Source organism: Canis lupus, chromosome 4, assembly GCF_003254725.2.
Source record: "Canis lupus dingo isolate Sandy chromosome 4, ASM325472v2, whole genome shotgun sequence".
NCBI lineage: Eukaryota > Metazoa > Chordata > Mammalia > Carnivora > Canidae > Canis > Canis lupus.
In genome coordinates, this window is record NC_064246.1 from 23,642,273 (window position 1) to 23,670,082 (window position 27,810).

General features: G+C 39.8%; 2 pseudogenes; one reads left to right on the top strand and one right to left on the bottom strand.

Moving 5' to 3' along the window:
• Positions 1-671: 671 nt before the first annotated feature.
• The window catches only part of LOC112652027 (ferritin light chain-like), a 31,556-nt pseudogene continuing 4,417 nt past the window's right edge, over positions 672-27,810 (bottom strand).
• Positions 23,690-25,801, top strand: LOC112652025 (small ubiquitin-related modifier 1-like; annotated as a pseudogene).

A 27,810-nucleotide genomic window follows, 5' to 3' on the forward strand; every position in this document is an offset into this window, starting at 1 on the left:
TTTTGCTCAGAGCTGTAATACTTGATTGTGTCTTTTGGCCTTTGATATAGAAGTCCACAAAGAGGACCTAACTTTTTAATTTTCTTGCCTGCGGTTTCATAGTAATCAAAGTTAATATTTAAACAGAGCTAAATATATAAATTATCTCATTTAATCTTCACAAAACCCTTCAAGTATTATCAATCTTCTTTTACAGATGAGGGAATCAAAGCTCAGCAAGATTAAAGTTATTGGACCCAAGTCCCATACCCAATGAATGACCAACCAAGATCACTGCTCCAGGTCTAATGCTTTGAATTTCCATTTACTAAAGCAATTGCTTCTGACATCTCTTGGCCTTCCAGAAAAATATTATTCCTATTTTCTACCTTAAAATGAACAGTTGTATAATAACCAAAACTACCTTGAGAAAGAACAACAAAACTGGATGCATTAAACCCCCTGATTTCAAACTATACTACAAAGCTATAGTAATCTAAACAATATGGTATTGGCATAAAAACAGACACATAGCTCAATGGAGTAGAATAGAGAACTCAGAAATAAACCAAGACATACATGGTCAATTAATTTATGACAAAGGAGCCAAGAATACACACTGGGGAAAGGACAGTCTCTTCAATAAATGGTGTTGGAGGGCTGCCTGGGTGGCTCCAGTTGGTTAAGCTGCTGGGCTCCAGAGGCTACTAATCCTCCTTGAGAGTGAGCCTTTCAAAGAGATACTTGCCCAGCCCAGCCTAGAGGCCAGCCTGAAAAGGTTAGTCAGGTGGTCACTCATCGTTTTGGTGAGTTTCACCTCCTCATCTAGGAAGTGGTTCTCCAAAAAGTCACAGAGATGGGAGGTCAGCAAGGACAGAACCCAGGGCATACAGTTCCAAAAGGGCCTGGTTCAGGCTTTTCCAGAACACAGGCAGTTCAGGGTTTTCTTGGGATGGCTGCTGCACATCTTGGAGGAGGATGTGGCCAACATGCTGGTTTTGAAGCTTCAAGAGACATTCAGCACCCTTGTGCTTCTCTTTAGCCAACTTGTAGAAAAAGTGGCCCACATCCTCCAGAGCCACATCATCATAGTCAAAATGAAAGCCCAGAGAGAGGTAGGTGTTGGAGGCCTGCAGATGCATGTTGACCAGGCACTTGACAGTGGCCTCCATCTTGGTAGAATAATTCTGATGAATCTGGGAGCTCATGGTTGATTGGCAATAAGGAGCTAAACTCAAAATAGGGTGTCCAGGAAGCACAGGATGGCCAAGAAAATGGCTCCAAAAGTTGTCACTGGAAAAAAGGTTAGAGGGTTGTCAGAGATTGGTAGAAGGGGTATCCCTGTCTGTTCTGTCCAAACACTGTTGAAACAAGAGATAGATCTGTAGGACCGCTGGGTGCATTGTCACACTTATATGTAGAATCTTAAAAAAAACATAACAATAAAAATTTCATAGATTGTAGGTTGCCAGAAGGAGGTGAAGGGTGAATAAAATGGGAAAAAAGAGTCAAAGATACAAAGTACTGTTATAAAATAAGTAAGTCATGAGGTTATAAAGTACAGCATGGCAATTATAGTTAATAATACTATATTGCATATTTGGAAGTTGCTAACAGAGTAAATCTTAAAAGCTTTTTGCCTAAGAAAAAAAATTCTGTTACTATATGTGGTGACAGATATTAACTAGATTTATTGTAGTGGTAATTTTGCAATATATATAAATATCAAATCATTATGTCATATACCTGAAACCAAGATAATGTTGTATGTCAATTATACCTTAGTTTTAAAAAAGACATGATGGGGTGCCTGGGTGGCCCAGTTGATTAAAGCATCCCACTCTTGGTTTCAGTGCAGATCATGATCTTGGGGTCATGAGATAAGCCCCACATCAGGCTCAGCATGGAGTCTGCTAGAGATTCTCCCTTTCTTTCTCTGTGCCCCTCCCCCCACCCATGCGCATGTGTTTTCTCCATCTCAAACAAACAAATCTTTATTTATTTAAAGATTTATTATTTATTTATTTATTCATGAGAGACACACAGAGAGAGAGAGAGGCAGAGACATAGGCAGAGGGAGAAGCAGGATCCATGCAGGGAGCCTGACGTGGGACTCGATCCTGGGTCTCCAGGATCAGGCCCTGGACTGAAGGTGGCACTAAACCGCTGAGCCACCGGGGCTGCCCCAAATAAATCTTAAAAAAAAAAAAAAAAAAAGACATCAGGGCACCTGGGTGGCTTAGATGGTTAAGCGTCTGCCTTCAGCTCAGGTCATGATTTCCAGGTCCCTAGAATCCAGCCTCACACGTACACCCAGCTCACCAGGGAGTCTGCTTCTCCCTCTCCCTCTCCCTTTTCTCCTGCTTGTGCTTTCTCTTTCTCTCTCAAATGAATAAATAAAAAATCTTAATAAAAAATTAAATCTAATTTTAAAAAGATGTGAATGGACAAACTGAAGTATATTAATGTAAGGACTATAGAGCAATACAAAAGGATTATTATTGATACTTATTGATACATAAAACAAAATAGTTGAATCTCGGAAAAATTATGAAGAGTAAAAAAAGCAGGTAGGGATTTCCTGGGTGGAAATCCCTACCTGGTTAAGCTGGTTAAGCATCTGCCTTCAGCTCAGGTCATGATCTCAGGCTCCTGGGATTGAACCTCACATTAGGCTCCCTGCTCAGTGAGTAGTCTGCTTCTCCTTCTCCCTCTGCATGTTCCCCATGTTCCTTCTCTTTCTCTTTTTCTCTCTCTTTCTCAATTTCTAAATAAATAAATAAATAAAATAGATCAAGCTATATTTATATATATATGTTTACACAAATATATTTATATAAAATCTAGAAAACTCAAAATGGCAGAAAGTTAATTAGTAGTTTCATGGGGATGTAAGTAGAGGGAGAGATTACAAAGTACAAAATATTTTGGAGCAGATAGAAATGTTATTTTGTTTTTTTTTTTTTGTTTTTTTTTTAATTTATGATAGTCACAGAGAGAGAGAGAGAGAGAGAGAGAGAGAGGCAAAGACACAGGCAGAGGGAGAAGCAGGCTCCATGCACTGGGAGCCCGACGTGGGATTCGATCCCGGGTCTCCAGGATCGCACCCTGGGCCAAAGGCAGGCGCCAAGCCGCTGAGCCACCCAGGGATCCCTAGAAATGTTATTTTGATGGTGGTGACAAATACATATATCAAATTTTATACTTTAAATATGAATAGTTTGGTATATTGATAAATCAATAAAGGTGAGGGGGAACATGATTAAAGAAAAAAAAATATTGTTGTTTTAATTTCCTGTAGAATGGTCTGTGATCCTTTCAAAGAGCAGCTTGTTTTCCATAATTCAAGAGAGTTCACTTAATTAGGTCAGTTTTATAATTTCTCAATTTTGACCGTAAGTGGTTTTCACAACACTGACACCTTTATTTTTATTTTTTTATTTTTATTTTTTGACACCTTTATTTTTAAATCTGGACACCTTAAAAAGGCTGAGGAGAGTGTCTTGATTCTTTCTCAGTAACTGGCTGAAATGTATTTGTTTGCAGGATTTCTTTCTTTTTAAAATGGAGCCAAAGCAGGGTTTGAACTTACAACTATGAGATCAGGGCCTGAGTTAAGATCAAGAGTTGGATGCTTAACTGAATGAGCCACCCAGGAGCCCCACTTTGCTGGATTTCTAAGAGGAATAAACTACTCTCATTGTACCCAGCATTTTATTAGGCTACAAGCAACCACGGGTTGCTCATAGGCTATTTTAAAGGAGGAGAGTCTATTGTAAAGCTATATTTAGAACAAAACTGGAACTGGATTTCAAACTGGAAAGTCATCAGGATCTGAGGCAACTCTAGGAATTAGCTATCCTTTTCGTCTTTCTTGTGGGTAGCAACTCTTACTCTGTGACAGCCACTTTTTCTCTCTATGTATTTATTCTACTCTCCTTCCTCTACTCATTGTTTTATTTTTCTAAAATATCTTCAGTTTGCTCCTCCAGGTCCACTTTTCATCCTTCACCATAAGGCTCTCTTTCCTGGAAGCCTGACCTGTACAGATTATATGAACAAAATGAGGACTGTATTTATTCTCCTGGCTTTCTCCTTGCAAGGTCACTTTAAGCACACTGTCCCTCAACCAGAGATTAAATGCTCCTCTCAAAGTGACTCTCTCTACACAACTTTCCCCTTCTAACCTCTTCCTTCACTTGGCCCTTCAGGTCTAAGGGTGGTAATAGCTCCCTTACTACCCAGATGAGGTTCCTCTATGATCCCCATAGCTCCCTTACACCCTGCCCACATATTTCTAATTAGTTCCTTTGTACATAAAATCTCCTCAACTTATCATTTGCACATGTTTTTTGTTTTCTTGTTAGAACCCTGAGTTACATATTTGTTTATCTTATTTTTCGTGTTTTATTTCACAGCTTCTGCTTTGGTTTGCCATGATCCACCAAGGCTCCAATTCTATCCTTACCTAATATTCTCTATATTTGCAAATTCCAGTATCTAAGTGAGAAAATCTCAGGCAAGTGGCTTACTTTGTTTTTCTTTCTCTCTCTCTCTCTCTCTCTCTTTTTTAAGGATTTTTTTTTTTTTTTTTAATCCAGGAGAGACGCAGAGAGAGAGAGGCAGAGACACAGGCAGAGGGAAAAGCAGGCTCCCTGCAGGGAGCCCGATGTGGGACTTGATCTTGGGACTCCAGGATCACGCCCTGAGTGTGAGGGCAGACATTCAACCACTGAGCCACCCAGGCATCCCCTTACTTTGTTCTTTCAAAGTAAGAAAGAGTGGGAGATCACGGGCTAGCTGAAGGACTGACAGCTCTTAGGACAGTTGCCTGTTCCTGGGCCACACATTAGGGGAAGGGAAGTATGAAAGTGAAAAATAGCATAGTACAAATACCCTGTCCTCAGAAACCAAAAATGAGATGATCTCTCATAGAAAGTAACTTTGAGCATGAGCGGGTTCAATGTTTAACATGAAAAAAATTTAAAGATGTTATAAAATATTCTGGTTATTCTTAACCATGCTAACATTTTGTGATGTACTAATATCTATCCTCCTTTGGCCTTATCACATTAAGTTTGCTTGTCCTCATCATTTATAATGACCCAGAGGAATCCAAGGCTTGAGGTTGATTAAAATCATGCGTCTCAACAGGATAGCATAGGCAGCTAAAGTACCAGAAATAATTCAGGCTTTAAAGCCAAGTAAGCTTGGCTCAAAACCCTAACGTTACAACTTATTTGTTTATTGCTCTGAACTTCCATTTCGTCATCTGTAAAGTAAGTATAATTGTATCTACCTTATAGAGTTGTTATGCAGATTAATGAGAACATACCTAAAGCGTAAAACAGTAGATGCTCAGTAAATAGTAGTTATTACGAGCTCATATGCTTGTTTTAATTAAACACTCACAGAAAAAGCTTTTGGCTTAATTTAGAATCATTTTTAAAGGAGGGGAGAAAAAAAAGGAAAACAGATTATTACTTTCCCTATCTTTCCCTGCTAAGCTTCAGGACCTAAGATTGTTGTGAGTTCAGTCATACCAAATTCTGGAGTCAATCCACACCATCCCTAATGGTATGTTAGAAATATCATTGCCACCAGCAGATGAATCTGAAATCAATCTTACCCTGAAAAACATATCCTATATACCTATATATGCCTTTTCCTCAACTCTCAATTGTTTTTTGTTTTGTTTTAAAGATTTTATTTACTCATTCATGATAGACACAGAGAGAGGCAGAGACACAGGCAGAGGAGAAGCAGGCTCCATGCCCGGAGCCCGATCCGGGTGATGTGGGACTCTATCCTAGAACTCCAGGATCACACCCTGGAGCCGAAGGCAGACACTCAACCACTGACCCACGCAGTTGTCCCAACTCTCAATTGTTTTGACCAATCTGTAGAATTTTTACTTTGATGATTTGCATTATTTCCTCCCTTAGGAACAGAAGCCCTCCCTCTTTTTTTTTTTTTTTTTAAGATTTTACTTATTTATTTGATAGAGAGAAAGACAGAGGTAGCGAGCGAGTGAGAGAGAGAGAGAGAGAGAGAATGAGCAGGGAGAGAGAAAGAAGTAGGCTCCCTGCTGAGCAGGGAGTCCTATGTGGGCTCCATCCCAGGACCCTGGGATCGTGACTTGAGCTGAAGGCAGATGCTTAATCACTGAGTCACTCAGATGCCCCTAGAAACAGAATCCTAACTTGAACCCTAACCTGGCTGTCTGGGGGCCCCTCCAAAATCTGCTTGGTCTAGCACTTGGCAGTTCCTTCTCTCTGGAGCTGATCCAACCTTTGTATCCCCAGCTGATGGCTAAGGACCTATTTCAAACTGGAAAGACCCTACTAACGCTATTTGTATTCTTATTTGATGGGAGCCAGTTTGGCAAATAGGTTTCATATTAGGTAACAGCAGGATTTAGTTTCCTGGAGCCCTTTGCTGAAAAGTACTGTAGGGCCTTACTTCAACTAAGAAAGAGGACCCTAACTGACAAAGAAAGTGTGCCTTCAGGGCAAGATTAGGAAATGTGGAAAGAAAATGTGGTCGCATATAGGCCAGGCCCTGGCTTAGAGATGGTGATAGCATTTGCCACCTTGGCTTAGTGATTCCCGTTGCTTGATTCCCATACTAGGTTACAGTCCTTTTGCATTAATGCCAGCCATTAAGCCTGAGTTTTTCCACATGCTTTTGAACCTTGTGATTTAGACTGAGGTTACCCTGGGTGGGGGTGAGGGGTGGCCTTTACAGTAATTGGTTGGCTGTGACTGGCGGTCATTGTTCTTCTCCAGGGCAGGGTAGCTGTATCTACATAACTTCTCCATTTTCAACTTAGGGTGGTGTAACAGTTTGTCACTGTTATAAACCCTGGGTTACTTTCCTATCATTTGCGATTCCCCTACACTCCACCTACACCTTTATAAATGGTCTCCCCTCAAGTTATCCTATTTTGAGTGTTCCATCTGTTTCCTGTTGGTGCCCTAATACAAGTACTTACTATGTACAAGGCACTGAGGATACAACAGTAAACAAAGAGATAAAAATTCCTACTTTCTGGAGATTAGATTCGAGCCAGCTCCAAAATGTCTTACAGGAGAGCCTGCCTGACTTACAGCCTTGCCGGTCTGAGATTCATATGCCTGTCTTGTCATTAGTCACAATGAAGGAAATGCACAGCTGTGCCTGTAAGCGTAGTAGTTTTGTATAAACCCTTAATATAAAGTCATCAGAAAATCCTAAGGGTATCTGATGAGGATGCAGAAGGCAAGTTGAGGGCAAAACACAAGCTGCCACCTTGCAACCTTCCCCCACTCCTGGGTGGGATATGTGTGACATTCCTCCAGGAAACTTCCAACTATCTTGACATTAATCTTTTGCTAGAGGGGAGGACACAATGGAATATTACTCAGCCATTAGAAACGACAAATACCCACCATTTGCTTCAATGTGGATGGAACTGGAGGGTATTATGCTGAGTGAAGTGGGTCAATCGGAGAAGGACAAACATTGTATGTTCTCATTCATTTGGGGAATATAAATAATAGTGAAAGGGAATATAAGGGAAGGGAGAAGAAATGTGTGGGAAATATCAGAAAGGGAGACAGAACATGGGGACTCCTAACTCTGGGAAACGAACTAGGGGTGATGGAAGGGGAGGGGGGCAGGGGGTGAGGGTGAATGGGTGACGGGCACTGAGGGGGGCACTTGACGGGATGAGCACTGGGTGTTATTCTGTATGTTGGTAAATTGAACACCAATAAAAAATAAATTTATTATTTAAAAAAAAGGGGGGAGAGGACAATCTTAGCTTGACAATAGCCAGGCCTCCAGTATCCTGTGTGTCTTCTTTAGTATATGAAAGTCCTTTTGGACACTTCCCTTTTTCCTTATTTCCCTCAACCCTATAGAATATATTCAGCCCTTGCTCACAACCCCAGTACAGCAACTTTTTCTGCCAATGGGTCCTGTCACTGTGCTTTAATAAAATCACCTCTTTGCACCAAAGGGGTTGACTCCAGACCTCACCAACCTTTAGAAAACACAGCAGTAGGGTCTCTCAGACTTCCTGAAATCTCTTATGTGTTGCCTTCATTTATTCAACAAATATTTATTAAGAGCCTAAGTGCTCAATACATGTTAGTTGCTTTACTGTGTTCTAGGTATCATGCTGTAAGCTGAGAGGTAGAGGGAGGGTAGGAAAAAGAAGGGAACAAAGATGAATAGGATGGATTGTGTGAGAAATAGGCTCATAAACAATCACCATGCAATATAAAATGGCTGTAATAGAGTTTTGTGAGAAGTGCTGTGAGAGTATAGAGAAAAGAATGACTTAATTCATTTTGGGGATTGGGAAAGGCTTCTCTGATGTGATGTTTGATCTGAGCTTGGATGGATGAGTAAATAGTTTTCCAGAAAGAGGAACAGGGAAGGATGTTTTGGAAGAGGAAAGGAGTTATGTAAAGTTCTGAGAGTGTGTCAGAAAATAAATAGTTTGCTCCACAATATAGAGTACCATGTTGGGGATGGTGGCAAGGAATGGGACTGGAAAAGACGTGCAAGATCCAACTTTTGAAGGAGGATTGTATTTGAAGAGTTTGGAGTTTATTCTAGCAAATAACAGGAAATCCTTCAAAGAATTTTAAACAGAGAAGTGAAGAAAAATCATATTGTGTTTTAAAAAGAAAATGGGGAGAGCAGTAGATATGGAAAAAGATGAAAAACATGGAGAACACATAGACTTTTATTGTAACAGTAGAGGAAAGATATGACGAGGGCCTACATTAAAATGATGAGATTGGACAGATAGGGAGTAAACTTCATTGATAATTAGGAGGCAGAATCAAAAATTTCAAATTTATAACGTGCGGATGAAGATGGAAAGGGAAGAGACCAAAATAATGCAAAATGGATGGGAAACTAGTCGCTGATTTGGTAAAACAGAGAAAGGGAAATTGAAATATCTTGACAGATGATGAGGGAACTCTAGCTGAGGACAAAGCACAAGCTCACACCCAATCCTGGGGGGTGACATTCCTCCAGGAAGTTCCCAACTGTCTTAAGTTAATGTCTTGCTAGAGAGAAAAACAACCTTAACTTGACAATGTCAAGGCCTCCAGTATCTGGTGAGTCCTCTTTGGCATAAAAATCCTTTTGAAACCTTCCTTTTTCTTACCTCCTCCAACCCTGTAGGTATATAATCAGCCACCCCTCACAACCCTTCATAGCCCCTCTTCCTGCCCACTGGTCCTGTCCCTGTACTTTAATAAAACCACTATTTTGTACCAAAGATGTCTCAAGATTCTTTCTTGGTTATCAACTCTGGACCTCACCCCACCAAACTTCACCTCTATTCTAAAACTACATCACCAGGGGTGCCTGGGAGGCTCCGTTGGTTAAGCCTTGGGTTCAGGTCACGATTCCCAGGGTCCTGGGATTGAGTTCCGCATCAGGCTCCCCACTCAGCTAGGAGCCTACTTCTCCCACTGCCTGCCACTCCCCTTGCTTGTGTGCCCTCTCTCCGTGTCAAATAAATAAAATCTTAAAAAAAAAAAAAAAAGAAGAAGAGGAATCTGTCTTGCCAAAGGAGAAACCAATAAGAAGCGAGCTGATTGTTGCAGAAACTAAAAAATGTCAGTCACTGAAGATACCAGGTGTGTTAGAAGCTGAGAAGTGAACTGAAAATAGGTAAGTTGATAGTCTAATATTACAAAGAATGTTGGGCCCACAGATCACTCCTGTCCACCAGCTGAGTCAGCGGGTATCCCTTCTCTAGCAACCTCCTCTTGAACTAGAAAGGCCTTGAGGTCAGAGATATTAGGCAAAGTAGAAAGTAGGGGTGAGACCTAAAACTTGGAAAGAGGATTGAGTTTCCCAAATCCTGGAACTGCCCCTCCCTTTTCTGGGTCTCCAACTCAACTCCTGGAATGTTTGCACCCAGAGTCAGAGATAGTCCTCAAGCAGAAGACTCTCACCTACCTCTCCCTTTATAGGAATGTCCATAGGAAACAAGCCTCATACACATTGAGCTTGTAATCAGGTATTTCAGTCCCTCACTCTTTTCTTTTTTTCTTTTTAAAGTTTTATTTATTCAAGTAATCCCTACATCTGCCGTGGGAGCTTAAACTGCAGGCCCCGAGATCAAGAGTCGCATGTTCTTCCAACTGAGCCAGTCAAGGTACCTTTTTAATCCCTCACTCCTAAACATGAACAGACAGTCAAAAGTCACCAGGAAAGTGAAGAAACTCTGTTAAAAAGGAAGGCAGAGGGATGCCTGGGTAGCTCAGCAGTTGAGCCTCTGCCTTCGGCTCAGGGCATGATCCTGGGGTCCTGGGGTCGGGCTCCCTGTGTGGAACCTGCTTCTCCCTCTGCCTGTGTCTTTGCCTCTCTCTCTCTCTGTGTGTCTCTCATGAATAGATTAATAAAATCTTAAAAAAAAAAAAAGAGGAAGGCAGAAATAGACACAGAGCAAAGGGAATTGGAGGAAACAGCATGCAGGGAGTTGAGGAAAATATTTTTTTAAAAATTAGTATCTTTAGGGATCCCTGGGTGGTGCAGCGGTTTAGCGCCTGTCTTTGGCCCAGGGCGTGATCCTGGAGACCCAGGATCGAATCCCACATCCGGCTCCTGGTGCGTGGAGCCTGCTTCTCCCTCTGCCTGTGTCTTTGCCTCTCTCTCTCTTTCTCTGTGACTATCATAAATAAATGAAAATTTAAAAAAAAATTAGTATCTTTATTGGAGCGCCTTGGTGGCTCAGTCAGTTAAGTGCCTCGACTCTTGGTTTTGGCTCAGGTCATGATCGCAGGGTCATGGGATCCAGCCTCATATCTGGCTCCTGCTGAGTGCAGAGTCTGCATGAGATTCTTTTTTTTTTTCTTTAAGATTTTATTTATGCATTCATTCATGAAAGACACAGAGAGAGGGGATTCCTGGGTGGCTCAGCAGTTTGGTGCCGGCCTTTGGCCCAGGGCACGATCCTGGAGACCCGGGATCGAGTCCCACGTCGGGCTCCCTGTGTGGAGCCTGCTTCTCCCTCTGCCTGTGTCTCTGCCTCTCTCTCTCTCTATGTCTATCATGAATAAATAAATAAAATCTTTTTAAAAAAGAATGATATTTATAAAAAAAGAAAGACATGATTTTATTTATCATAAATAAAAAAGAATAAAAATAAAAATAAAAAAGAAACTATGATTTTATTTATCATAAATTAAAAAATTAAAAAAAATAAATAAATAAAAATAAAGTCTGGCCAAATGAAAAGGTGCTCGTAGCAGGTGCAATATTCTGGAGATGATAGATAAGCATTTATTTATTCATGAGAGACACAGAGAGAAAGAGAGGGAGAGACACAGGCAGAGGGAGAAGCAGGCTCCATGCAGGGAGCCCGATGCCAGACTCAATCTCAGGACTCCAGGATCACACCTTGGGCCGAAGCGAGGTGCTCAACTGCTGAGCCACCCAGGTGTCCCTAAAATATTTAATGAAAGTCCTTTTCTCTGATTCTGTGTTCTCCCAGCAACCTTATAATTTGTCTTCCCATATAAAGTTCCTAAAGGAAGAGAAAGGACATACAACTAAAGACACAAAGTCCTCTTGGACTTTTTATTATACTTTTTATTATAATATAAACAAGCCAGCACTTGCATTTTTATATAGTAGACTCTATAAATGAGGTTAATGTCAGAATCTTCTCAGAGTCCTGGACAACTCTATGGCCTTCAAGACTGAGGGCCAGATACTGACTTGTGAATTCACCCAGATGGTGCCAACCTAGAGGGATCAGTCAGCCAGCACTGCCTTGGCAGTACTCTGACCTCTCTACGTATCACCTTCTCCTTTGAAGTTCTTCACCTATATGAAGGGATATATTAATAATGTGACACAGGAGACACACATCATTGTTCTAAAACTAAATGATCCTAGTTAGTCTTTTATTTTTTTCAATTCTGATATTAAGGTTTTTTTTTTTTTTCTTTTAATTTGAGAGAGAGAAGTGAGTGCATGAGCAGTGTAGAAGAGACAGAGAGAGGGGCACCTGGGTGGCTCTGTCGGTTGGACGTCTGCCTTCAGCTTGAGTCATGGTCCTGGGGTCCTGGGATCAAGCCCCATGTACGGCTTCTGGCTTCCCTTCCCCTCTGCTGCTCCCGCTGCTTGTTCTCTCTCTCTCTCTCTCTCTCTCTCTCTGTGTCAAGTAAATAAATAAAAATCCTATTTTTTTAAAAAAGAGGCAAAGGGAGAGGGAGAAGCAGATTCCCCTCTGAGCAGTGAACTAGCCGTGAGACTTGGTCCAAGGACCCTGAGATCATGACTTAAACTGAAGGCAGACACTTAACCAACTGAGCCACCCAGGCCCCTCATGATCTGTTGCACATTGGTTCTTACTTACACCCACATAGGTTGAGAATTTGAACTCCATAACTACCTACTGACAATATTAAGGACAACTCACTGTCCATTACATCTGGGCAGGATAAATACCACAGTCTACTTGCAATTTCTTCTAAAGCTCGCGATCATAAAGAGAGCTTCATGACTGAGAGAGGCATCAAGGTTGCTGTTACCTTCTTGCACTTTTTATGGTCCAGGCCTTGCCACTGGAAGAGTAATTCATGGACCAACGGCATTTGCAACACTTGGAAGCATGTTAGAAATGCACCATCTCAAGCCCCATCTCGCTCTTACTGAATTTGAATTTGCATTATAGCAAGGTCTCCAGGTGAATCAAATATACTGTAACATTTGGGAAGCACTGATCCGAGGTGTGTTTTTCAAGCTGTAGTTGCAGCCCTTTAATGGCTCATGAAATCAGTTTAGTAGTTCTGCCACTGTAACTGGGCCCAAGGGCGTGAGAGCACCTGCTTCAGAAGTCCCAAACAGACCAAGTTCGGCCGCTCGCCACTGACAAAATCCAAAGGCAGAGAAATGAGTAGTGGTGAAACAAGAAAGAAATTATCTCAGCAAGGCCAACACTGGAAAGATCATAGATGACATCTCAAAGACTGCCTTTATAGGGCTGAAAATACTTCTAGGTTTATATAAGGAAAATGTGGGACAAAGGTCAGTGGGTACATGCAGGTGGGCAGGAAAGATCAGGTCGATCACTGTCTTGGGGTCAGTCACTTGGGGTCTTGCTGGCTCAGGGCAGTTATTGCTTGAGGGAGTAGTTTCAGTTTCCATTACTAAATTAAGAGATGAGCTGGAAAGAACTTAATCAATTAGAAAGTACAAACTGAGGTCAAAATGGAGGTGGTTGGGATTCCTCTTTCAACTCCAGCATTTAAAAAATGAGATAGAACAGAAATACTCTTACATGTGTAAGAGATTGTTTTATGAAACTCTTGTTTTAGTTACAAATAAATTTATATTTATTGAGTCCTTATGTAAATAGTGGTCCTGGTCAAAAAAGTTAGAAAGCCTCTGGGTTAGGGCACTGTTCTGTAAATGTTGTCTAGATTAGGAATCCCCAAAAGTATATAACATTTAGGCCCCCATTGAGGAGGGAACAGGAATTTATGTGTTAAATAAGTACTCCCAGGTAATTCTTATTCTCATGTATAGCGAATCTGAGAACCACTAGTCAGGCAGTGATTCTCAGTCTTTAGTATGCATTAGAATCACCTGGAGGGCTTGATAAACCACAGGGTGCTATGTCCCACCCCAGACTTTTTTTTTTTTTTTAATTTTTATTTATTTATGATAGGCACACAGTGAGAGAGAGAGGCAGAGACACAGGCAGAGGGAGAAGCAGGCTCCATGCACCGGGAGCCCGATGTGGGATTCGATCCCGGGTCTCCAGGATCGCGCCCTGGGCCAAAGGCAGGCGCCAAACCGCTGCGCCACCCAGGGATCCCCAGACTTTTTAATTCAGTAAGTCTGAGGTGTTGCACACGTATTTCAGTTCTAACAAATTCCAAGGTGATGTTGATGCTGCTGGTGTACCGACCACTGGCCCAGGATCATGAAATCATAACTGTCAAGGGCTTGAAATCAGGATATTGCTTCAAGCTGAATTATTTCTCTAACTTACAGCTAGACCCCGTCAACATTCTCAATAGTTTCTGTATACACCATCCCAGCATCATCATATAGCAAAAAGGCTTTTCTTGATAGTTCCAAGGAGGACCTCCATTGAATAGCTTTTTATTCTTCTATGAATCATGGTTCTAACAAGCCAAAGGATATACACCTTTTGCCAGTTCCTGCTTTCCCTGGAGTTTACCCTGTGCCGCATTCAGATTTGCACTCAAACAAGAATGTGATTAAAATTCAGAACTTGTGAACTTTTCTATTCACAGATACTTTTCTTACTAAAAGCATGGTCCTTCCATAGACAGCTTCCCTTTCACCTACGTGCTAATCAGAAATGCAGATTTTCCCACATGACCCCAGACCTACAGAATCAGAATCTCTGGGGTTAAGACTAATAATCTTGGGATCCCTGGGTGGCGCAGCAGTTTGGCGCCTGCCTTTGGCCCAGGGCGCGATCCTGGAGACCCGGGATCAAATCCCATGTCGGGCTCCCGGTGCATGGAGCCTGCTTCTCCCTCTGCTTATGTCTCTGCCTCTCTCTCTCTCTCTCTCTCTCATGACTATCATAAATAAATAAAAAAATTAAAAAAAAAATAATAATCTTTAGGGACACCTGAGTGGCTCAGTGGTTGAGCGTCTGCCTTCAGCTCAGGGTGTGACCCGGGCCAGGGATAGAGTCGCGCATTGAGCTCCCTACCGGGAGCCTGCTTCTCCCTCTGCCTGTGTCTCTGCCTCTCTCTCTCTATGTCTCTCATGAATAAATAAATAAATTCTTAAAAAAAAAAAAAAGACTAGTAATCTTTAGAGTATCTTTAACAGGCTCTCCATGTGGTTCTTAGGCACCGTCAAGTGTGTGATACACTACACTAAATCACTTGCAGATGCTAGAAGCCACTGTTAAAAGGTAGTATCTGTATATCACCACACTTGGATTCAGCTGTGTTCCTGGGGGACCCAGCAGCAATATTGACTTTGGGGATGTGACCCTGGTTTTTCTGACACCATGGCCAACACAGGGTAAGTAGCCTATAAATATCAGCCATACTTTCCTATATTTATTGGAAATGTTCATGTACACTTATAATAAGTGCATACTTATACCTCTTGAAGCTTATCACCTGAATTTTTCCCCTCCTTTCCTGATTCAGTGACTTTTTTCAACCTTCAACTATTTGCATGGAAATAAGTATCATTGTTTGTTTTTTTTAAAGATTTTATTTATTTATTCATGAGACACACAGAGAGAGAGAGAAAGGCGCAGAGACACAGGCAGAGGGAGAAGCAGACTCCATGCAGGGAGCCCGACGTGGGACTCGATCCCGGGTCTCCAGGATCAGGCCCTGGGCTTAAAGGAGGCACTAAACCGCTGAGCCACCCGGGCTGCCCAAGAAGTATCATTGTTAAACTGAAAGTTAATGGGTGGTGAATTTTAAAACTTGTTTTTAAACTTAAATTCAGAAGTTGAACAGAGACCTACATCGGATGTATGTAGGCTGTCTAAAACATATGGAAACCTATATTGTGGGCCAGAACCTGTCCTTAGCAACTCACAATCTACTCCTAATGAAGTCAACTCCATTTGGTGCAATACAATAAAAGACTTGGTATTGCCAGAAAAATCTTCATTTAAAAAAATTTCCCTCAAAATCAGGGGGATCCCTGGGTGGCTCAGAGGTTTAGTGCCTGCCTTCGGCCCAGGGCGTGATCCTGGAGACCTGAGGTTGAGTCCCACATCGGGCTTCCTGCATGGAGCCTGCTTCTCCCTCTGCCTGTGTCTCTGCCTCTCTCTCTCTTTCTCTGTGTCTCTCATGAATAAATAAATAAAATCTTTAAAAAAATTTTCCCTCAAAATCAATTACTTTCTTATCACATTATTAGGATAATTTCTCCCAGTGGAGTTTGAAGCTGCTGCATCAGCTCAACATACCTAATATCCCCATAAAACCTATCCAAGCTAATCTGGACATTGTGTGTGTATGCGTGTGTATTCACTACTTTTTAATACAAAGGGAGAACAGTTAGTTTCTTTTAAACCCATAACCCTTGTAATTCTTACTTTTCTTATTTTTTAAAAGATTTTATTTATTTATTCATGAGAGACACAGAGAGAGGTAGAGACATAGGCAGAGGGAGGAGCAGGCTCCCCACAGGGTGCCCAAAGCAAGACTCAATCCCAGGACCCCGGGATCATGACCTGAGCCAAAGGCAGACACTCAACCACTGAGTCACCCAGGTGCCCTATTTTTCTTATTTTAAAGAGAAGGAATTAGTCTTAGCAATATTCTTCCTTGTAATTAGTTACCACAATATATATTGATGGGCTTTGTTTTCTCTTTCACATTTGCACCCAACTGGAGGGTGCAACTGGCTTTGTGCAGTGCACACTCAGCAGCTACAAATTACTTTCTGTTTGCAAGTCCCCACCAGTGTACTATATCACCATTAGAGATTTGTCTATTACTGGTGACAGATACATTGCAAAAGGTCCAGAATAGTTGCAAAGATGCAGAAGGTTTAAGAATGGCTATAGCAAAAAATCTCCAGTGGTAAATTAGGACAGTGGGTTGTGTGATAGATAAGAGCGTGGGTTTTGGATTCCGACAGGTCTAGGTTTCATTTTTTTTTAAAGGTTTTATTTATTTATTCATGATAGACATAGAAAGAGAGAGAGGAAAAAAAAAAAAAGAAAGAGAGAGAGGCAGAGACACAGGCAGAGGGAGAAGCAGGCTCCACGCTGGGAGCCTGATGCGGGACTCGATCCCAGGACTCCAGGATCAGGTGGGGGGCCAAATGCAGGCGCTAAACCCCTGAGCCACCCAGGGATCCCCCAGGTCTAGGTTTCAAATCACAGTGTCAGTATTTATAAACTGTGTTAACTTACATAAATTCTCAGAGCTTCATTGTTCTCATCTGGAAAACAGGAATAATAGTAAGAGTGTTGTAAGGATTAAATGAGATAATGCATGTAAAGCACTAATACTGCCTGGCATAATATAAATGCTCAGTAATTTTTAGCTATTCTTACTATTATTAGTAATCAGGTTATTATTTCGTAGGCCACGATGATTTATTCATGTTGAGTACTGAATGGTTATATGTCTCAGAAATGTAAATCTGTCTGCCCCTAGATACAAAATTATTTCATTCCCTTCATGTTGATTCTCCTTTATCTTTTTTGAGTGTATTTCTCTTCTTATAAGCAAACTCATGCTTCATAATAATTACAATTATGTGGTAGTACCAACATCAAGCTCCTGATTCCAGGGAACTTTATGCTATAGGTAAGGCTTGCTCTTTTGGAACCTACTAGCTTTGAATTTGTTCTTGGCAAGGAAGATTGTTCTCCCTTTATTCCTTGCTATTGTTTTCCCGATGCCAATTTTTTTTTCCAATGCCAATTTTATTTTTTTATTTTTATTTTTATTTTATTTTTTTTAATTTTTTTTTTCCAATGCCAATTTTTATTCAAAATATTTTTCTTTTGTCTTTTGGAGTTGGGTGGGTGTACTATTGCATCAGAAATGATCATGGTGCTTTAGTGGGTGAGGTGAGCTTGCATTTGTTCTTAGCTTTAAATATGTGTCAGTAACTATTTCAGTGGTATGATAATGTCCAACTTCCCAAGAGGGATCTAGCAGTCCTAGTCTCAGAGTTGGCCACTGAAGTAGTTTTTTGAACAGCTGTTATACTGCAACCTGGAGCTTAAAAATGGGGAAAACAGCATGAACAGTCCACAGGAAAAAAGTGCCTGGTTATCTTTAAATATGTAGGCTTCTGCCTTCATCTACAAAGTAACCTGATTTGGGAATCAGATAGGAGCCAAAGATCAAGATATGCGGCTGGACTCTGTATGGGATTTGTTCTATCAGAAGTAATAGAACCTCACAGAATATTCCTGAGACGTCTGAACAGTCTTAGCTTAAAATAATTTCTAATTAAAGTTGATAGTATCTGAATCTTTTCTTGGGTAGAACCTAATGAATTATAGGCATTTACATTCTTTCATTCAATATATAAAAGATTGAAAATTACACTGTGGCAGATGGATAGCTTACTATATGACTTCCTGAAAGCACAGAAGGTCAGGAATGTTGATGTTTGTCTAACACCGCCACTCAAGCTTCAACACAATTTTTTACAAAGTAAATCAAGCAAGCAAAAGATTGGTGTGTGTTTTTTTGCAACTTTTTTTTTAATGAAACTTTACTTGAGAATCTCAAGATGATTAATTTACATGTGCTATCTTATTAATATTATAAATACTGGAATGGAAGTATGAATTATATTTCTGTATCCTTAGCAGCTAGCACAGTACTTATCCCTAATAAATATTTGTTTAATGAATGACTGATTAAATGAATATATGAATGAGAAAGAGAAAAGGAGAGAGAAAAAGAATGAAAGGAAGATGAGTGGATGAATGGATGTAGGATCACTTATCCTTTTTAAAAGATTTTATTTATTTATTCATGAGAGACATAGAGAGAGGCAGAGACATTGGCAGAGCAAGAAGCAGGCTCCCTGTGGGGAGCTTGATGTGAGGCTCAATCCCAGGACTTTGGGATCACGACCTGAGCCAAAGGCAGACACTCAACTGCTGAGCCCCCAGGCGCCCTTGTCCTTCTTTTAAAGGTGGATAAATGGTAAGAGTTAAAGTGATTCATTGAGGACAGACTGGCAATAAAATGAACATAACCAAGTGTTGTAGATTAAAAATATCCACCACCGCCCCAGTGGCTATATCTTATTGTTTAGGTAGTTCTCAATCCTATCTGCATGTGAAAATCACCTGAAGTACTTTTTTTATAGGATTATCAATGCTCCATCCCTCAATCCTTCCCAGGTGTTTTTCAAAAGGTGGTTCTAACGTGTAGTCAGAGTTGAGAATCACTGTGTTAGGGAGTAATACTTGTTATATTCTTCAAGGTTTAAAAAGAGAGAGAAGCAAAAAGATACATTTGCCAAAACTTGCTTTTGTTCTCCTTCCAAAGCTTTTTAAATTCAGTGTTAGGTGTCTGCTTCACCAAGAATAATGTCTTAGTCTGTTCAGTCTGCTATAACAAAATATTATAGACTGGGTGGCTCAAACAGCAAAAATTTATTTCTCATGGTTCTGGAGGCTCGGAAGTCCAAGATCAGCACATTGGCAGATTTGGTGTCCTGTGAAAACCACTTCCTTGTTCATCAATTGCTCCCTATCTTTTTGCTGTGTCATACATGGCAGAAAGAGCAGGGTGCTCTGGGGTCTCTTATATAAGGACCATTAATCCAATTCATGGGGTTTCCATCATTATGTCCAAACCACCCTTAAAAGGTACCATGACATTGGTTTGCCTAGTGTCCCTATAAAGGCAGGTGAAGTAACACAGAAGTTAAAGTGCAAGAATGCTACACAACACCTTGGGGTGTGTCTAGATAATATACTTTTCCATCAATATCAAAAGCCAATACTCTTCTCATTTGCTTACAAATCTCATGACTCAGCTGAATTTCTTTCAAGCATAAGGATCTTAGCACAAACAAGTAAAAAATAAAAATTATATGAAAGCCAAATTGCATTTTCTTTTCTCCACTACTGCAGGAAAATTTCCCACCAGAGGCCAATTTTAGACTCAGTTTTTAGAGTTGTTACCATTGTCTGAAAATATAAGATCCGTGAAGGCAGGTGTATTTTGTTTTTTTGTTTGTTCTTTTACTGCTCATTCCCGTAGAATATAGACTTCTATGTTCATAGTATATATTTGATGAATATTTATTGAATGAGTAAGTACTGTGGTTTAGGTATTGAATGGTGGTTTCCAATTTTCAAACATTGAAAAATTCTGTGGTGACTCTTATGTATATATGTATGTGTGTCTGTAATCTCTATGCCCAATATGGGGCTTGAACTCACCACCCTGAGATCAAGAGTCGCATACACTATAGACTGAGCCAGCCAGTCTATACCCCATGGTAACTTTTTAAGAACTTCATTATCATTATTATGAGTGTCTAGAATGAGTATTGGAATAGATCGTTGTTATTTTAGTCTCCTCAATATCATTTCCTCCTCTCTTCTTCAGGTGGTAAACCCCTCTTTTCTATCGGGAACCAACTCAAGGTAGACTCTGTCCTCCCTGGCCAGACCTGTTCCATCAGAAAATTACATCTCTTATTCACTCCCACTTAATCCCCTCCACAGTTTGGTTCCGTTTTTTTTTTTTTTTTTTTAAGATTTTATTTACTTATTAAAGAGAGACACAGAGAGAGAGAGAGAGAGAGAGAGAGGCAGAGACATAGGCAGAGGGAGAAGCAGGCTCCATGCAGGGAGCCCAATGTGGGACTGGATCTTGGAACTCCAGGATTACACCCTGAGCCTAAGGCAGATGCTCAACCACTGAACCACCCAGGTGTCCCCATAGTTTGGTTTCTAATTAATGTTAGGACAATCAGTCTGCCCTGCAATTTTTCTGCTGGAGCAATAGGAGAGATTGTCTCTATCTGCTGGACTTAATTGTGGATACCTTTTTGGAGTCTGGAGTCAGCAACAGTCATCTTTCCCATTTTGTCACTAGGACCTTTATGTACCAGTACACCAATTAGAGGCAAACAGAATTGAAAGATGGAGAAAGAGAGAGGTTAAAGTGCAAGGATCAATAAACAATAAGCTTTAAATATATATATATATCAGTAAACAATTATATATATATTTTAATAGAAATATCCTGTCATTTCTGATTAGAAATATCCTTTTTGTCTTTTCTGATTATGAAATTGATAAGATAGTCATTGTAAAAAATTCAGAAAATACAAAAAAAAAACTGAAGGAAATTAAAATTATATTTAGTTCAACACCTGATGCAGACTCAATCCCAGGACCCTGGGTTCACAACCTGAGCCAAAGACAGATGCTCAGTCATTGAGCCACTCAGGTGCCCCTGAAAATGATATTTTTGATACATATATTTTCTTATTCTTTTTTAAAAAAATTTTTTATTTATTTCTTCAGAAGAGACACAAAGAGAGAGAAGCAGAGACACAGGCAGAAGGAGGAGAAGCAGGCGTCATGAGGGAGCCCGATGTGGAACTCAATCCGGGGACTCCAGGATCATGCCCTGGGCCAAAGGCAGACGGTCAACCACTGAGCCACCCAGGTGTCCTGATACATATCTTTCAATACATATATGCATGTTAGTACTTTTTTTTCTTATGTTAAACAAAAGTGAGATCATGTTTTTTATAAACTCCTTTGATCAATTTATGTGTTATAAATATCTCTCCATGGGAACGCCTGGGTGGCTCAGTGGTTGAACATCGCCTTCAGCTCAGGGCGTGACCCCGGAGTGTGGGGATCTAGTCCCACATCGGGCTCCCTGCATAGAGCCTGCTTCTCCCTCTGCCTCTTTCTGTGTGTCACTCATGAATAAATAAATGAAATCTTTAAAAAAAAAAAAATCTCTCCATGTCAGTAAAGATAGATTACTCATTATTTTTAATGACTATATAGTATTCTATATAGGTGTCTGCTTTACCAAGAATAATGTCTTAGTCTGTTCAGTCTGCTATAACAAAATATTATAGACTGAGTGGCTCAAACAGCAAAAATTTATTTGTCATGGTTCTGGAGGCTCGGAAGTCCAAGTATTCCATTGTGTAAGTTAATTATAGTTTACTTACCCACCCTTGTTGCTGCAGATAGTTCTTAAAAGCTTTTGACTGTTTTCTGAAAAAGCACTAAAGCTGACATTTACTGATTTCTTATCACTTCTCCTTCAGAGTCTCCTTATTCTAAATTTTCCCAGCATAATTTTAACAGTTGTAGATTATTAGTTAACATGGGGGTGGAGCAAGCAGACTTTCTCTGAGCTATAGAAAGTATAAAAAGTAGTACTTTTGCAACTGTGAGATATTTCTTACCAAAATTTTAGCTTATTAATTTCATAGAGATGAAGAATAAGCATCATGTCCCTGGTGTTTAATGAATCTCTTGGCTGGTTTTCAGATTCATTCAAAAATAGTGTTTACATAAATGCCTGTGGCATAATATTTTGGTGCTGACTGTACCACTCCCCGGTGACTACCAAATCTCTAATTATAAGGGTGTGGTTATTCAGTGGCCTGAACAAACCCAGTTCCAAAGCAGACATCATTTATGTTTTATTAAGATAACAAAAACAAGGTTCAGCTACCGGAAATGAAGTAATTACAGTGATCTAGAAAATGTATAAATATCCAGTGTAAAGAAACATGACAAATCACAGGTAGAAGATATATGTTTTATCAGCAAGAGTTTATAAAGCAAGATGAGAAAATTAAATCATATCTCAAAGGAAACATACAAACGAAGAACCCTTGGATACTCTTGACATTCTTTCTAACATGGCCAGCTTCTTTTGAAATGGGAGCCAATTATAACAGAAACCAAGATTATAATAAAATATCTTTGATAGAATCATTTTGAAGAAGAAATGTAGGGCACATAAAGCTGTTTTTGTGAGTTCCCACTCATGCCTTATGCTTCCCATTTACAAAGAACAGCTCTGTTGCTATTGGGCAAGTCCCGTTTCCAGGTTATTTTTGGAGGGCTAACGCCTTTGTCACATAATAAAAAAACTTAAACATTGTTAGGAACAACTGCAAATAAAACTCTGAAGAGCTATCATAGACTACTAGGAAAATACTTCAAATTGAATATTTATGCTACCTTTCATCTGAGTCATACTCATATATTAAAGAGAAGCTGGTGTAGTAGAGCCATGCAGAGAACATTTAAAAGCATAAAAGCTTAGTAGTTCTTGTTGACATTTAATTTTTACTCTCCTCTGCATCCTTTATTGAGATATAATTGGCAATTTTAAAATTGTAGAGGGACACCAGGGGCTTAGTCATTAAGTGTCCATCTCTTGATATTGGCTCAGGTTATGATCTCAGGGTTGTGTGATCAAGCCCTGCTCTGGGCATGGAAACCGCCTAAGATTTTCTCTCTCCCTCTCCAACTGTCCCTCTCTCCCCACTCCCCCACTCTCTATCTCTCAAAAAATTTTTTTACATATTTAAGATGTACAGTTTGGTTTGATATATGTATACATTGTTAAATAATCATCACAGTCAAGATAATTAACATAATCTATCACTTCACCTAATTACCTTTTGGGTGCATATGTGGTGACAACACTTAAGATCTATACTCTTAACAAAGTTCAAATGTAACCAATTTCAAATAGTTACATTGTTGCACATCAGAGCTTCACAACTTATTCATCTTGTATAAGTGAAATTTTGTATCCCTTGACAGTATTTCCCCATTTCCCTCTTCATGCAGCCCCAAACAACCACCATTCTCCTTTCTGTTTCAGTTTAATTATTTTAGATTCCACATATAAGTGAGATGAAGCAGTATCTGTCTTTCTGAATCTGGCTTATCTCCCCTAGCTAATATCCTTCAGGTTCATCCATGTTGTTGCAAACGGCAAGATTTTCTTCTTTTTTTAAGGCTGAATATTGTTTCATTGTCTATATATACACCATCTTTATCCATTCATCCATCGATGAACATTTACATTGTTTCCATATCTTGGATATCATGAATAATGCTGAAATGAATACAGGTATGAAAATTCCACTTAAGTACCAAAAAATATTTATCATAATTAGACTATAGAGGCTCTCAACTTCTCTCAATTTTTTTTTAATAGGCTCCAAGCCTAGCATGGAGTTCAGTGTTCGACTTGAACTCATGATGGTGAGATTAAGACCTGAGCTAAGATCAAGAATCAGACACTTAAAAAAAAAAAAAGAATCACTTAACCAACTGAGCCACCCAAGCGCTCCAACTTCTCTAAATTTTTGTATGGTTTCTTAGAATTATATTATTTTTGAAGAATAAATAAATTTGAGAAAGAAAATCTTAACTTTTAGGAGGCTCTAAGTGATACTTAGACAAATCAATGTATGTGGAAAATAACTTAAATTAGAACAATGATTACAGGGGGAATCCTTGGGTGGCTCAGCGGTTTGGCGCCTGCCTCGAGTCCCGCATCGGGCTCCCTGCATGGAGCCTGCTTCTCCCTCTGCCTGTGTCTCTGCCTCTCTCTCTGTGTCTCTCATGAATAAATAAAATCTTTATATATATAAAAAAAAAAAACGAGTACAAGTAATCGTAAAATTGTTCACAATGTTTAGGATTAAGTTTCAGAAGCATTGTGAAAGGTTTATTGTAAGATATAAAATATATATTTAAAAGCATGTAAATTTATATCTTAATCACTTGAGTTTTACATTCTTTGTATTTATTTGCTTCAAAGAGAAATATTTCTTCTTCCAAATCACAAAATAGCCTCCCAAAGAGAACTTTGCATATTTGTTTTTGTTACTCTTAAGTCGTCGTCTTCTTCTTCTTCTTCTTCTTCTTCTTCTTCTTCTTCTTCTTCTTCTTCTTCTTCTAAGATTTTATTTACTTATTCATAGAGACAGAGAGGCAGAGGCACAGGGAGAAGCAGGCATCATACAGACAGCCTGACATGGGACTCAATCCAGGGTCTCCAGGATCACGCCCCTGGGCTGCAGGCGGCGTTAAACCACTGCACCACCGGGGCTGCCCTTCTTTTTCTTTTTTTTAAGTAGGCTCCATACCCAGTGTGGAGATCAATGCAGGGCTTGAACTCATGGCCTGAGATCAGGAGTTGGATGCTTAACCAACTGAGCTACATAGGTGCCTCTGCCACTCTTAAGTTCATCCAAATTCTGAGACCTAAAAGTACTTCAGACAAGCCTATAGAATTCACTAAAATGAGTTAACTTTATATACTTCTTTCTTTATAACTTTATATACTTCTTTATTTATATTAATAATTACTAATATAATTAGTAATATTAGGGAAGTAACTATTGTTCTTTCAATAGGGAAATGATTGTCATTACTACCAAAGTCTTTGTAACAGGTACAATGATTCAGAACTTGATCTGTGGGAATAGGAATGAAGTAATAGTTGAGACATTTTAAAATTATAAATAGGGTAAAACCAATGGAATATAATAATATACCAAAGCTACTGTATTACAATAGGGAAGTACAAGTAAAAACAAATAGCCTAGTGCAGAAATAGTCTATTATACATTGGAGTTTAAGTTGTAATGTGGGGGGTGTTGTGCTGTGGGAAAGAGAGATGGATTTGTAAACCCTGGAGCAAGGATCTGCATACCCGAGGCCTGCTGTGTGGAGATCCTGGGTGAAGCCACCGTCACCATGTCTGACCCAGAGGGAAAACCTTCAACTGAGGACTTGGGGGATAAGAAGGAAGGAGAGGAGATCCCTGGGTGGCGCAGCGGTTTAGCGCCTGCCTTTGGCCCAGGGCGTGATCCTGGAGACCCGGGATCGAATCCCACGTTGGGCTCCCGGTGCATGGAGCCTGCTTCTCCCTCTGCCTGTGTCTCTGCCTCTCTCTCTCTCTCTCTGTGACTATCATAAATAAATAAAAATTAAAAAAAATTTAAAAAGAAGGAAGGAGAATACATTAAACTCAAAATCATTGGACAGGATAGCAGTGAGATTCATTTCAAAGTGAAATGACAACACATCTCAAGAAACTCAAAGAATCATACTAAGACAGAGAGTTCCAATGAATTCACTCAGGTTTCTCTTTGAAGGTCAGAGAATTGCTGATAATCACACTCCAAAAGAACTGGGAATGGAGGAAGAAGATGTGATTGAAGTTTATCAGGAACAAACAGGGGGTCATTGAATGATTTAGATATTCTTTTTATTTTTTTCTTTACCCTCAATCCTTTTTTATTTTTAAAAGTAGTTCTTTTGTAATGTGGTGTTCAAAATGGAATTGAAAAAAAAAAAGGAAAAAAAGGGAAAAAAAGGAAAAAGACGAAAAAAAGAACAACAACAACAAAAAAAAAAAACAAAATGGAATTGAAAACTGGCACCCCATCTCTTTAAAACATTTGGTAATTTGAATTCTAGTGCCCATTATTCATTATCACTTGTTTTCATTGCGATGATTTTTGGTGATCAAACCTCAGCCCCCTTCATATTGCCCTTTCCTTTTTAAAAATTACATATGTGCACAGAGAGGCCACCTTTTCCAGGACTGTGCATTTTCAGGCTTGTGATAAATAAGATCGACCAGTATAAGTGCTCATGATGACTTTCCAGTTGGCCCTGAAGTTCTAGCATATGATTACTTCACTACTGGACTATGACTTTCAGTGGGAGATGGAAGTTTTTCAGAGAACTGAACTGTGGGAAAATGACCTTTCCTTAACTTGAAGCTTCTTTTAAAATTTGAGAATCTGGACCAAAAGAAGAGAAATATCAGGCTGGAGTCGAGAAGACAGAGATGGTGAGAGTAAATGACTAAGTCCAAAGATGGCTTCACTGAAGAGAAAGCATTTTAAGATAAAAGTCTTGTCAGAAGATCCCAGAAAAGTTCTAATTTTCATTAGCAGTTAATAAAGTTATTCATGCAAAAGTGTATTCAACAAAACACTGCTCTTTTTTATTTTATTTGTACTTTTTGGCCTGAGATATGGGTTTTAAATGGACATTGTACCAGCTTCATTAAAATAAACAAAATATTTGTAAAAACCGTAAAACAAACAAATAAATAAATTATAATGTGGGGAGCAGGGTGCCTGGGTGGTGCAGTTGGTTAAGCATCCCACTGGGTTTTGGCTCAGGGTTTCAGCTAAAGTTGTGATCTCAGGGTTGTGAGATTAAGCCCTGAGTTGGGTTCCATATCCATTGTGAGTCTACTTGGGATTCTCTCTCCCTCTGCCCCTCCTGCTTGGGCTCTCTTTCTCTCACTCTCAATAAATCAAGTAAATCTTTAAAAAAAAAAAAAAGTGTAATACAGAGTATTTCACAAGTCAGTCAAGAAAGTAAGAACCATTCCAAAACAGTTATCTATTGGGATGCTTAGGTGGCTCAGCAGTTGAGCATCTGCCTTTGGCTCAGGGTGTTATCCGGAATCCTGGGATTGAGTCCTGCATCAAGCTCCCTGCAGGGAGCCTGCTTCTCCCTCTGCATGTGTCTCTGCCTGTGTCTCTTCCTTTCTCTGTCTCTCATGAATAAATAAAATCTTTTTAAAAAATGGTTATCAATCTATCTACTTATTTAAGATTTTATTTTTAAGTAATCTCTACACCCAGCATGGGGCTTGAATTTAACAACTCTGAGATCAAGAGTAGCATGCTCCAGCAACTGACCCAGCCAGGTGCCCCCAGAATGGTTATCAATTTAGAAAAAAATAGGTTAAGGGGCACCTGGATGGCTCAGTCAGTTAAGCATCTGACTTAGGCTTAGGCCATGATCTCAGAGTCCTGGCATCAAGCCGCATGTCAGGCTCTATGGTCAGTATGGAGTCCACTTCTGCCTCTCTCTCTCTCTCTTTCTCTCTCTCCCTCCCCCCTTCTGTCCTTCCCTCTGTTTGTCCTCTCTCTCTTTCTCTCAAATAAATAAATAAAAACTTTAAAAAAGAAAAATTATTTTAGACCATCTTCTTTTTGAAAGAACTTTTGAGAGAGGGAAAAAAAAAAAAAACATGTTAGAGAGTACAAGTGGTTGAGAGGAAGAGACAGCTGCCCATCCAGCAGAGAGCCTGATGTTGGGCTTGATTCCAGACCCTGGGCTCATGACTTGAGCTGAAGGCAGCTGCTTAAGCAACTGTGCCAGGTTGCTAAGGTGCCCATCATCCAGGTGCCCCTAGCCCATCATCTTATCTTCTCATCAAAATAAATTTCAGATGAATTAAAGAGTAGGTATAAAATGTTAAACAATGGAAAAATCAGAAGAAAATAGATCAGAATATGTAATAAGCTTCT